The sequence below is a fragment of the Gallus gallus genome, chromosome 1 (genome assembly GCF_016699485.2).
Source record: "Gallus gallus isolate bGalGal1 chromosome 1, bGalGal1.mat.broiler.GRCg7b, whole genome shotgun sequence".
Lineage (NCBI taxonomy): Eukaryota > Metazoa > Chordata > Aves > Galliformes > Phasianidae > Gallus > Gallus gallus.
The window spans coordinates 23,351,759-23,364,922 of NC_052532.1; the positions used below are offsets into that span (position 1 = coordinate 23,351,759).

At 41.1% G+C, this 13,164-nt stretch overlaps 1 long non-coding RNA gene across 1 annotated transcript; it reads right to left on the reverse strand.

The window, feature by feature from the left end:
• Positions 1-794: 794 nt before the first annotated feature.
• LOC121108990 lies at positions 795-11,984 on the reverse strand. The gene is made up of 3 exons (XR_005843677.2): positions 11,900-11,984; positions 3,210-3,315; positions 795-3,119 (listed from the first exon to the last, which is right to left on the reverse strand). It is a non-coding gene; the product is annotated as an uncharacterized LOC121108990 (long non-coding RNA).
• Positions 11,985-13,164: the final 1,180 nt, after the last annotated feature.

Genomic DNA, 13,164 nt, shown 5'->3' on the forward strand with positions numbered 1-13,164 from the left:
ACATCCAGAGGGACCTGGACAAGCTGGAGAAGTGGGCCCATGAAAACCTAATGAGGTTCAATAAGGCCAAGTGAAGGGTGCTGCACTTGGGTCATCGCAATCCCAGGTACTTATACAAACTGGGGGATGATCTCCTTGAGAGCAGCCCTGCGGAGAAGGACTTGGGGGTCCAGGTAGATGAGAAGCTGGACATGAGCCAGCAGTGTGTGCTTGCAGCCCAGAAGGCCAACTGTGTTCTGGGTTGCATTAAAAAAGGGGTGACCAGCAGGAAGAGGGAGGTGATTGTGCCCCTCTACTCAGCTCTTGTGAGGCCCCATCTGGAGTACTGCATCCAGGCCTGGGGCCCCCAATACGGGAAGGACGTGGAGCTCTTGGAATGGGTCTAGAGGAGGGCCACTAAGAAGGTCAGAGGGCTGGAGCACCTCTCTTATGAGGAAAAGTTGAGGGAACTGGGACTGTTTAGCTTGCGGGAGAGAAGGCTCTGGGGAGACCTCATTGCGGCCTTCCAATACTTGAAGGGAGCATATAAACATGAGAGGGAATGGCTGTTTATGAGGGTGGATAGTGATAGGACAAGAGGGAATGGTTTTAAACTGAGACAGGGGAGGTTTAGGTTAGATATTAGGAGGAAGTTTTTCAATCAGAGAGTGGTGACACACTGGAACAGGTTGCCCAAGGAGGTTGTGGATGCCCCATCCCTGGAGGCATTCAAGGCCAGGCTGGATGTGGCTCTGGGCAGCCTGGTCTGGTGGTTGGTGACCCTGCACATAGCAGGGGGGTTGAAACTCGATGATCATTGTGGTCCTTTTCAATCCAGGCCATTCTATGATTCTATGATTCTATGATCCTGTGGTTACATTTTTGTTTGTTGTTTTTTTGTTTGTTTGTTTGTTTGTTGTTGTTGTTGTTTTTGTAACCCTTATATGTAACCTGGTCCGAGAGTTTTTTGAAATTCAAATGTGTTTAGCCTTTGTCCACACTCTTACCAACAGTGCTACCAAACTTTGTAAGTCCAGGCAGACAGGATACTCCTTTACTCAAGGCATGCTGAATCTTTCTCAATAGTCTGTTTTCTTCATGTATTTGGCAACATCTTCCTACATCATAGAACATGTCTACCATTTTCCTCTGAGTCAGACTCACTGCTCCACACCTCCCAGGTTCTCCCCTCAAACACTTTTTGACAGCCAGCAGTTCTGTAATGTTTCAGATCGTACACCCATGCAACCAAGCATTCTGACACTGGCAGACCAGCACAGGAACAGGGCACGGTTTCCCAGCTGATAACAGTTTGTGGTTCAGAGAAACAGTGAACAATTGTTCCTTGTTCCTTATGACATTCATGATTGTATAACAATCTGTCATACTGTCTCTTAGGGGAACAGTCCTGGCTGAGCAGTCTTGTGTAATAAGCAGATCCTTTCCTTTCTCTTCCATACTTAGATCATCCTTGACCTTTCATCCTTCAGCTGGAGATTCTTGCTTTTGCTTTCTCTTATCAAGTCCTTTGCCTGGTTTAAATTCTTTTGAGCAATTTGGGATATTTTTTGTCTGGAGGAAAACATGCAAAATCCCACTGGCTTGTTCATTCTCATCTTCACAGCACCAAATAGGTAACAAACTCTGTCATGAGAATTCATAGCTCTTTTTAATCATATGTACCTGCCCACACTCCACATTCAAAAGGCAATGTCTCCCACATCTTCAGCTGGGATTTCTGAAAATAAAGATATGGCTGTACACCACACAGAGTGTCCATCATGCTCTTCATACAGAGTTAAATCTTACAGCTGAGCTTAGTTAGATGTTCATCATCCGTGGGAAAAAGTATCAGAAAAGTAACTCCACAGATCAGAAGGGAGTTCTGCTTTGGATTAACATAGGGAATCACATATGTTTGAGGAATGTAAGAGCAAGACAGTGATGTGGCTAAGAGCACGGGAAGAAAGGATGGACTCAGCCCTCTGGGAAGCACTGGGCCATGAGGATGCCAGCTGCACCCTGGCTGCACACTGACTCTCTAAAGGCAGCCCAGATGCAGTGGTATGTTGGTTGCTGAACACGTGCTGCAACTTGCCATGCTTGGGAACAGTTGGTTACTTCACATTTGCAGAGCAACTCTGTGTATTGGGTTTACATGGGAAAATATTGTCAGTGGGGGGCTGCAGTGGTGGCCTCTGTGAGAAGAGTCCAAGGGCTTCCCTGTGCTGGACACAGCTGGTCCTGGAACAGCAGCTTCAAAACAAACCCACTGCAGAACACATCTGAACCCATCTCTGGGAAAAAAATATTTAAGGAGGGGGAGGAAAACACTGTGCAGCAGCTGCCTAGGCATCCCAGGGAAAGCCAAGGCTGGTCTGGCTGGTCTGTATGTGTCAGGGTGAGCTGGTTGCTCACAGGAGCCCCAGGGTGCCACGTAGCCATGCTACTGCAGCTTAAGGCAAGGCTCTCCCTGGTGAGAGTGCTCAGAGAGGGGCATGCTGGATGCAGCCCACACAGCTCTGACGGCAATCGAAATGTTTGCGTAATAGAAATTTGTTGGACCTTACAGAGTTGTTTATTCAAATGATAACTTTGTGTATAGTTGGCAGCAATCTTGGATTCAGCCCAAGTCATACATGGCCTTTTTCCAGCAAATAGGGGTTGCGGTAATTTTACTATTCTTGTAGTCATGGATATGATAGGGGCTTGCTGATTCTGAATCTTTACTATTCCCTTCTGCTTCTAACTTTCTGTTTGTACAGCTGTAATCAAAACATTATTGAGCTCCTTGAAATGAGGAATTAGGTTCTCCCATTCTCTCCATGGTTCTGCAGAGTTTACTAGTTTCAGCCACTATAGGTTACACACCTTATACGCACCATTCCAGGCAGACATTGGAGTAAAAGTTCTGTAAAGCCACGATGTTTCAGAGGAAAGAACTAACAACAGTAATTGGAGGTGCTGGATCTGTCTTACCTTAACAAATCTTACACCCACCAGAGCCGTTTGCACGCTCCATGGAAATATATTCACACACTTTGGAATGAGTTGGATCAGACTCAGCATTACAAAGAAGTCTGATAATTAACATACAGTGCAAAATAATTCATCTGCAGTAAGTTGTCTCAGAACAGTATCTAAAAAATAAAATAAAATAAAAATAATAAAAAAAACCCCACCAAAAATATGGTTTGAAATTTGAAATCATTCCATCTCCTCTTACTCACCTGAGCAGCTGAATACAGGGCATGGTAGATTGTTTGCATGGCTGATTGCTTCATTACTGTTCTTGAACATCAGTACAAATCTAGCATTCTGATAATTATGCCCTCACTGGAAAGAAACCACATGTGAACACAGCTTCCTCCCCCACCATGCACATTTTGAAAATTTAAATAGTAAAGCTAAGGGTTCATATACATGTAAGGTGTCCCAGAAAAGGCTCTTCATGTAACCTTATCTTGTTCCTTCCTGTGCATGTGTTATGATATCATATTTATTTCCAAATTAATTACATTATATTACAACTTCACCAAAGGAATAGGTGACAGCCTGCGTCAAATCTGGTACCTGTGGAGACTGTGGGCTGCTTCCTCTAAGGACACAAGTAGACAAGCTGAGAAAAAAAGGGTGACGAATCGTGTCCTTAAGACCAGATAGATGAGTGCTTTCCTGAGGAACCGAATTCTAACCTGCCATCAGTTAAGGACTGCTGCTGTGATTCCAGACACGCTTTTTACCTTTATCCTACTGCCTTTGCTAATAAGATCCTCAGCCTTTGAAAGATTGGGGACCTGATATTTCTTTTTGGGCATTAGAAATTGGCGTATATGTGGGATTGATAATTTTGGCTTTCATTTCTCTGCCTCTACGTGTAGAATGACTGATGACACCACATAATGTAACAGACACACTGCGGAGATACCTGTAACAATAATCATTTTAAAATACTTAGCATATTCTATTAACAACATCTCTGACACCCGTGTAAAGAAAATGAGATTTCTTTTGAACTCACATCACGAGACGAGATGGGAATCTACTGAAAAATGGCATTGCGGTTTCACATTATTAAAGACAATCATGACATCTGTGCATCATAGGAGCAAATCAAATTTGCATAGAGGTGCAAACTTGTGTTTGAAAATAAAGTAAACACCATCAAAAAAAAATGCTCTGTCAATCACATGTTCTTGTAGGTATGGTATCCAAGCACTGATGACTGAGATGAATGATTTAATTAAAATTGGAATTGTGCAGAGCTTGTGTATGCCTACGTGAAGAAAAAAAATAAAAGAAAAAATAGAAAAAAAATGATTCTGTCCATTTTTGTTAGCCTGTGGCTTCTGTTGACATTCCTATCAATACAACTTCAAGAATAAAGGCTTTCTGTAAGGCAAATAAACAAACCTATTTCTGTGTAATTATTATCACATGTCAGGTAGTGAATGTTGCAAGCTGTGATGCTGCATGCTAAGTGACTGACTGCTAGACACATGGAATTAGCCTTTAGAAATGCTTTGCCTGGAGTGCTGTTTGTTTCTGAAATCAATTAAGGAGCAGTAATAAAGAGCAAGTTGAACTGCTTTTTTTCTTTCATTTTTTTTTTCTGTAGATGCCTAAGAAGGTAAAATGACATTGGGTGACATCCCCTTGTACTCTGATATGGAAGTAGTTACAGTTCTTCTATTTTCTATTCCCTCGCTGAGCTCCAATCTAGCAGCGCAGAATGGATCATAACTTCTAGTGACCCTTCTTCAACCACAGAAGGATCCAGTACAGAAAGGAAAAGTATATTTTTCAAGTATTAGGGTGCCATTGGGAACACACAGGCACATTCAAACAGCAACCAGGAGATGAACAGAAGAACAAGTGACTTACACAGAGTTGCTCTGTGACCATGGCAGAGAGTCATGATACACTGGAACAGGTTGCCCAGGGAAGTTGTGGATGCCCCATCCCTGGAGGCATTCAAGGCCAGGCTGGATGTGGCCCTGGGCAGCCTGGTCTGGTGGTTGGCGACCCTGCACACAGCAGGGGGGTTGAAACTGTATGATCATTGTGGTTCTTTTCAATCCAGACCATTTTATGATTCTATGATTCTGTTATATTAGACAGGCAAGGGTAAAGCAGAATTGATTGCTCGGTCTTTCCAGCATGCTGATGGACATGAATGTGTCTAATAAAAGCATCCTATCTGTCAGACAGATTTGTATCTCTTCTTGGGGAATCAAATTAAGCAACAAGCTGACAAAAATCACTATGGCTCAAAAAACAGTGCTAAGAAAATACGACTACATATAGAAACAGGAAAAGATATGGTAATGTCATTTCAAAGGTGCAGTTAAACTCCTCTTCAGTTTCTGAGTCTGTTGCTTATCCAAATCCAGTGAGGCCTGTGGTGACTGAAAGAGCTTCTAATACAGCTGGAGACTGAAAAAAAAGTCCTGTGAAGTAAGTTAGGTGGATTTCATCCAGCTCCCAGGAGAGGCTCATCTTTGGCACAGAATTATTGCTGCTCCTGCCACTAACTGGCATCTGCACTGGCAATCTCAACAGAATAGCTGAAAGTACTGTCAGAGGATAGAAAATGAAATCTGTACTGCTCCTTGGGGAGCATCACTCAGGTCAGGCCTGAGATGAGCTCGTAGGAACAGAGAACTCCTCAATGTACTGCCTGGGGTCTGCAGCTCACACTGCAAGAGCACTCACGTTTCTCCCCGCATCACTTATGGTCGCGTACCTATCGTTACGCAGCTTTCACCACTCAATTACTTGAGCAATACACACAGTCACACCCACATGTGTTTTGTGAAGCACCAAAGTGTTTCTTGCTATTATTTTTTTTAAGAGAGAATAAAACACAATATAAATTACATAGTATATTCTAGGTCTGTAGGCAGGGACCTCATCCTATTTCTTAAATATGACAAAATCAAATACATAACACTGTCATTACATCTGATCAGTGCTTTGTTCATCTTTTTATTCTTTTGAGATTTCATTGAAGATGACTACAGTCACTTATTTGATATTATCTGATATTTCTGCTGTATCAGAACATTCAAATGTTCTGATACAGCAAAGGGGCATAGCTGTGCTATCTGTGAAGTTCTCCACCTTTTCATGTTTGCTTTATTTTGACAACCATTTAAAAAGTAGTCTCCCTTACAAATATGTGCAAGGGAGTGTTTTATATGCAATCCTGAAAATGCCCATTTGTGAACTAAATACACTTACTCCACTGAGTCTGCAAGCTTTTATCCTCTCAGGAAAAGTATTATGTATACAAATAGATACGAAAGATATCTCAAATCACCTCTTGTAGGAATGCAATGTTACACATTTCCTTTTATCGGTGTCCATCTTTACTTTATGAGTACCAACCTGGTGCTCTTGAAAACAGACATTTCATTTTCATAGGTGCTTGCAAAGTGCACTTGCCAGCAATCAAACATTTAATAAGAAATGGCAAGGCTACAGCACTCAATGCTGTAATCTGCTACCATCATATTAACATTACTTTCTTCAAGAATCAATTTCAACAGATTACATAGATGTCTTTCCTTTCTCAAGGCCTTAGCTTGAAGATATTAAAGCTACAATAGCATTTGAGTACATTTATTTTTTAATCTGAAGTTTAAAGTGAAAATTAAGGTAGTTATGTTACAGAAGGACTGCATTTTCATCACAAATATCATCACAACTTGCAGTTGCAGCTCAGCACAGACTCGGGATTAGAACAGTTTACATCCTCTATTTCATAGCTGAAGTTCTTGGGGAAACAATGCAGAAAAACCTGTACTTGTATAGATTTTCACAGCTTAAGCTACTGCTATCAGAGTACAGTTGATAATGCTTCATAGTTTGCTGTATGAGATAACCAGTAAGTCAATACAGTATCTACTAATGTTGCAATTGCTATGTGTCTTGTGTTATCTCTGCGTACAGGTGTGGCTGTGAATACCCCACTGAACTCTCAGGTATGTAGCAGTAAGAAGTAAGAAGTAAGAAGCAGTATATTAGTGTGTGACGAGGTCCCATACTCACACCAGCTTATTCAGAACTGGCACCTCTACATGATGGCAGTGATCACTGCACTGTGTAGGGGTATGTGCAGCCTTCCCAGGTTCAGGAAGCCATTCAGTGGGTGAGCTGGGGGGTTTACTTTTATATGAAAAAAGCCAAATTGGTTTTAGTTTTTAGCAGCAAATTCTGCACTAGCTGTTTTTCTTCAATCAGCATTTTTGATCTTCATTTTCTTAATTGTCGTTTACTGGACTGATACCTGATTTAAAACTTTACATTTTCTTTTCCTTACTTTGTGCTATGTGATAGAGCTTCCAAAGCTCTGGGATCAAAAGACAGCACTATGTCCTCAGAGAAAGTACAGCTCTGCTTCAGATAAAGTCTCTTACAGTTTCACTATGTCTGTAAGGCAGATAACCACAACTGCATCTCTTCATACTCTTCACACTACCTCATATTCTTTGGATGGTGATAAGATGGCAGATGTCCATCTCAGCCAGATAGGTTGAGGGGAGGTCGCATTCTTCTGCTGTGGGTCATGAAAAATCTTCATGCATAGTCATGCATTCTTAACCTGTAATTGTGAACTTTAGGTAGGTTTTACCAGGCTGAGAATGCATCTTGTTGGTTGTCACCCACTCCCCCTCTACACACCTTTCTGTGAGCCATGTGACCTTCTGATTTCAAACTATCCAGAAGCCTTGCGAAAAAGATCTGCGTTATCTGAATCCAGCAATGCTAGAGTCTTCTGCTGGGCAGTGTCTCAGTTTTCTAGTGAGTCCAGTCTAGTCACCAAAAGAGCCTCATCTTCTCTCCAGCCCTGCGTGCTCTGTTCCTGCCTACTCTTTTCCAGACCCTCAGATGCATTAGAACTGCATGTGCAGATTGAACTTTCAATGCAAGGACTGCAGAATCAGTGTCTAAAACATACCAAACTTCCTGTGCGGGTGCAAATCAGGTGCATAGTGGATTCCATATGCTATAGATATCTCACCCTGTGCCTATGCTGATTTGCTTGTATGTAGAACACGTAAGCATATAGAAAGTGGCTGCTTATCCTGGATCTGTGAACATACAGACTCTCAGATATTTAAGAATCCTTGAAAAATGGCAGAAAAGCAGTAATTCAGAAGGCGATTCATAAGAGGAGTAGCCTACTGCTAAAATTGGCAGAGTGTGCACACCTGGTAGACCAGACTAATCATCTAATGTGATCATAATGTTAGTCCAGTGATAAAGCCAGACAATTTAAATGAGAAAGGATGCACATTTAGAAGAAGGATAAACTGAATTAGGTTCTTAGATTATTTCAGAAAGCTAGGAAACTATTTAGACAGAGTATAAGATAAGTTGTGAATGGAAAGCCTGAAGGATAATACTGAACTGGAAACCCATGTGAGAAATGGGGAACATGGTTTGTAAGTAATTTTGCACTGGTACCGCTGTCTTCCCTAGATAGGGCCCTATAACATTTACCTCTACCTGGCTTCCTTGAATTAAATGCTGTGTTTTTCTGACTGACTGCTTACTAAATGGGGCGAAGCAGAAGAGTTTAAAAAATTAATTCTTCCTATCCCTCTTACATCCTATATATATATATATATATATGTATGTTTGTCTTCTGGAGAAGTTACAAACCTAAAAATCCTTCTAAGAGACAAAATAGTTACTAGCAGAATTCTTAAGCACTGCAACACAGAGAGAAATGAGAATTGCCAACACAAGCAAAACCAAATAGTATAAAGAGCCCAAAGATACAGAAATTTCAGATTGAGTGAAATCTACCTAAAGGTTTTGTATAACTAAACATTTGGAGTTTCATTTAAAAATACCCAATTAAATTCAAAATATTCCAATACAGTAGATGAAAGTATATCCACAGAAAGGTTGAACCTGCTCACTTTGAAGTCAGTGAGAGTAAAATTCAGGCCTCAGTACTGTGGAAAGAAATAGGATCATCCTTAAGGCAAGAAACTTGAGAGTGGGTTAGCCCAAGAATGCCCATAACAGACAGAAAGAGGAGCCTGAGCCGTGAGATGGGCTGACACAGACCTTTCATCTGATGCCCAGTTGCTCTGCTTTTTTCATCCAGCACAGTAATTGCTACACCATAACACCACTCAATGTTTGACTGAGCATGAAATAAAATTTAATTGCTATGTAACAGATAATTTGGTCTTAGATCCAACCCTGCCAGCAACTCCTGCTCAAATTTGTTAAAATTTGATTTCATGTGCCTCACATAGTCATATGCACACAAGGTGTTGATCAGTATAAAGCAGTGGGAGGTTTGCCTTGACATCAAAGGATCCTGTCAAACGATGTTCTCAGCCAGTTATGGGTGAGACCGTGCAGTGGGGCTTACTCAAGTGTAGAACTTTGCACCTCTCCTCTTACAACTTTATGAGGTTTCTTTTGGCCCTATCCTCAAGTTTCCAATAATCTTTCTGGGCTGAAATTCCGCTATTTAGTGTGTCATACACTACCACAATTTAGAAGGCTGATAGTTGCTATCAGTACATTTAGTAACTCTATGTTTTTTTCTGTATTTGACATTGCGCATCATGAAAAGGATACTGAAGGTTTTCATAAAACATTTTCAGTTTGGAATACCAGATAACCACAAACAACATGAATACCCAGTATCCTTATTTTTGGAAAAATCTGATGTGAATTTAAGTTACAATTACTCACATAACTTTTTCCTGCCATTCTTTTTCTGTAGATTCCCAATTCAAAAGCACATTTAATGCATAGGTCATGTTGACAATACTGCTTCACAGAAGTGGAGGAGAAACTCTCACATGTCCTTCCGTGAGCTAAGCTGTAAGGATAGTAAGCCCCTTAATTGTAAGACTAGTAAGTAAGAGGTGAAAAGAACAGGCAAGGAAGGTGTTGTTTTCATTGGCTAAAGAAAGAATTAGAAGATTATCTGTCCAAGGCACACAGAAAAAAAGATATTTCAGTAAGACTTTTAAATGAGTATGCTGGGCTGTGTACCGGTAAGCCTAATGATATTACAGAACCACAGAATCATAGAACTGCAGGGGCTGGAAGGGGCCTCAAGAGATCATCAAGTCCATTCTCCTTGCTAAAGCAGGTTCCCTTCAATAGGTGTCACAGGTAGGTGTCCAGAAGGGTCTTGAATATCTCCATTGAATATCTCCATAGAAGGAGACTCCACAATTTTGAACAAAGCACAAAACATGGTTTGAGAAACGAATAATATTTCTATGTCAGCTTTTCACCTTTAAAAATGAAGTATTATCTATTAGTACTTCAATGATGTATTGGAGGAACTAATCAGTTGTGAAGCACTGTGAAGAAAAATACTAGTAATAGCAGGGATATGTCATCAGCACGTCACCATGGCCATTACTACCTTGTCTTATGTTCAAGCATGACCTTTGATGTTTATACACCTATGTGGAGATAGCCTGCCAGAGCTGCAATAAAATCTATGTGATTTTATAAAACATGAGTAAATATAGATTAAACATTCTCTTGCAGAATTAGGCTCTGTTCAGGAAGAAGAGCTGCATGAAGAAATATATTTTTTTTCCATTGGAAGATTTTAGTATTTCAAAATCTGGACAGAAACCAGAAGTGCTGAGACTTCTCATGGTATGATGCCTCAGCTCTGGGGCAGCCTGTCAGCCTTGTACCCTGCATGTCTGGAGAACTGAGATTGCCAAGAAGACAGAAACTGGAGGATTTTTCCTTCCCAGCTTTCAGCCCCAAAGCTAAGAGGGCTGTAAGCCCAAGGTCCCATGGTCCCAGCCAGAAGGGCTGTTAAGAAGACAGACAGGCAAACTGTCAGGCTCTGTTGTCTTGGAAACCTGCCTGGATTCCATTGGAAATTGGTCAAAAATGGAAATTCTCCTGTGGAACATTTTGATTTCAATGAATGGCATATCCTGATGAGAAAATGTTTCATCAGAAATTTTCTAGCCAGATTGTTCACTGCTGGATGTAGATAAAGCTATTCCATAGGTTTTTTTTCTTATTATTATTTTTGCTCCCACATGGTTTGCTAGAATCAGATTAATGGACAAATCACTCTAAAGATTTTGTTCTGAGGTTTTACTCCAGGAACCTCTCTCTCTGGCTGAAATCTGCGTTCCAATTTCATAATTTATAAAGAAATTTTATTGGGTGAAGCACACTGCCACTAAAAGATAATCAACTGCTCTCTATCGTTACATTTTCCATGTATCTGCCATTGCCCTTAACATCAGAACAGCCCCTGCACAATTAATTGTGCAAGCGGCTTGCCTCTGATTTAGGATGCGCATTAATACCGGATTAGTCTTAAACACAGGAAGGGAAGATTTCCTGTGGAAAGCTTGGCATATGTTTCTGTAAGCAGTTTGTTTTCACTCTGTGTTCACGTGTGTAGCAATTGTAGCAGTGCTGCAAGAAATAAAATCTAATCCTCAAAAACAGCTTCAGAAAGAGTAAGGTTTCCTGGTTATTTCAAATCAAAACCGGTGATATGCAGATAACAATCATTCTGCAACTTAAAATCTGTTTTGTGGGTAGGTGGGCAGATGTTGTCTAACTGCTGTGAAGTCCATGAAGACCTTATTAATGCAGAAATAATATTACTTCAAATACCATGGCAACCAAACATCTCAGTTAATTCTCAGAGGCTATATGTACCATGTAAAGGAAGAATAAAGTTATTTAGATGACCGATCTAACCAAACAGGCGTGGTAGTTTAACACCGATGGGCAGCTTAGCACTACAGAGCCGCTTTCTTACTTTCCAGCCCTCCCGCCCCGCTGTGGGTGCCTCCCCATGGGCTGGAGCTCCGGCCCAGGCCCTGCTCCAGTAGGGGCATCCATGGACTGGAGCTCCTTCACGCCTCATCCACCCTGCCCTTACCTTGGTACCCTCAGGGCTGCTTCTGTCTCATTTCTCACCCCACTCTCCCAGTTGCTGTGCAGCCATTGTTTCCTCTTTGAACTCTGCTCTCCCAGAGCACACCCAGTGCCACTCACAACTCAGCTCTGGCCCTTCTGGGAGTCAGGTCATGTAGATAACAGGAAAACAGTGGAAGTTATACACTTTGATAGTGGCATTTTGGGCTCTGCCTTTCACAAGACATCTGTGAGAAGTCTTAGCATACAGGATTTGAGAAAATTTATATGATGTGGATACAACAGTGAAAGAAAAAACTGCATTCAGCTGTATATTGACCAAATCTAGTGCTGAGCTACCCCAGTGGTTTGCCTTGGTTGTAGTACAGCCCACAGCTTTCGTTGAGACTGCAGGTGATGGAGTGTCTCTCATTAAATAAACAGATAAAACCAATATGCAAAAGACTTTAGAAAATAGGATTAACTTCAGCACGATCTTAACACATAGCAGAAATGGTATAAAAAAGACAGGCTTAAACTTAGAGAAATCAGCCATGTAAATATAGTTCACCTTAGAGAAATCAGCCATGTAAATATAGCAGTGGAAACTCTGCAGGGTAGCAGATCTGCAGAGGAGGGTGTAGGGGCTGCACACAGCCACAGCCTAACACCAGTCAACAAGATTGCTGTGGCAAAAATGGAAAAAACCAGCATGTAAGGGAACTGTGTGCCATGAATAATTTTGTGTTGGTAGTGCTGGAATAGAGAGCTGTGGCCAGGTTTGGGCACTGTGTTCCAGAGAAACTGAAAAAATGAACCGAAAACCAAACAAACAAACAAAGAAAAAAAAAAACAGAGGGAGAATGAAAGTCTGAAAAACATGCCTACAAACAAGTGTTTAAGCTGAGACATGAATACAAGCCCAACAAACTGTGATGAGATGCAAGAAAAGGAGAGCTGGAAAACCCCTGACATCAAAGGGTACCTTTTCTGAATTACTTAGAAGCTGCATCTTCCTGCATCTCGTGAGTTCTTTCTTTCCTACGAACACTTTGAAACAGAGTTAAGTATTCTCCCAATGTCATTATTTGAACTAAAATTATCTGCAGTTGCCATCACATGGAAATATAGATTTTTACAAATTTACTGAAATGTATATTGTTGTTTTTTCATGTGTGTGTCAGAAAATCTGCAGCACTGGGTTTTTACAGCAATTAAAAGTTCGGATGTATGAATAGTGAGTGCCCTGGTGCAAAAACAAGGTATTGATTCTGACAGGATGCCTTGCTT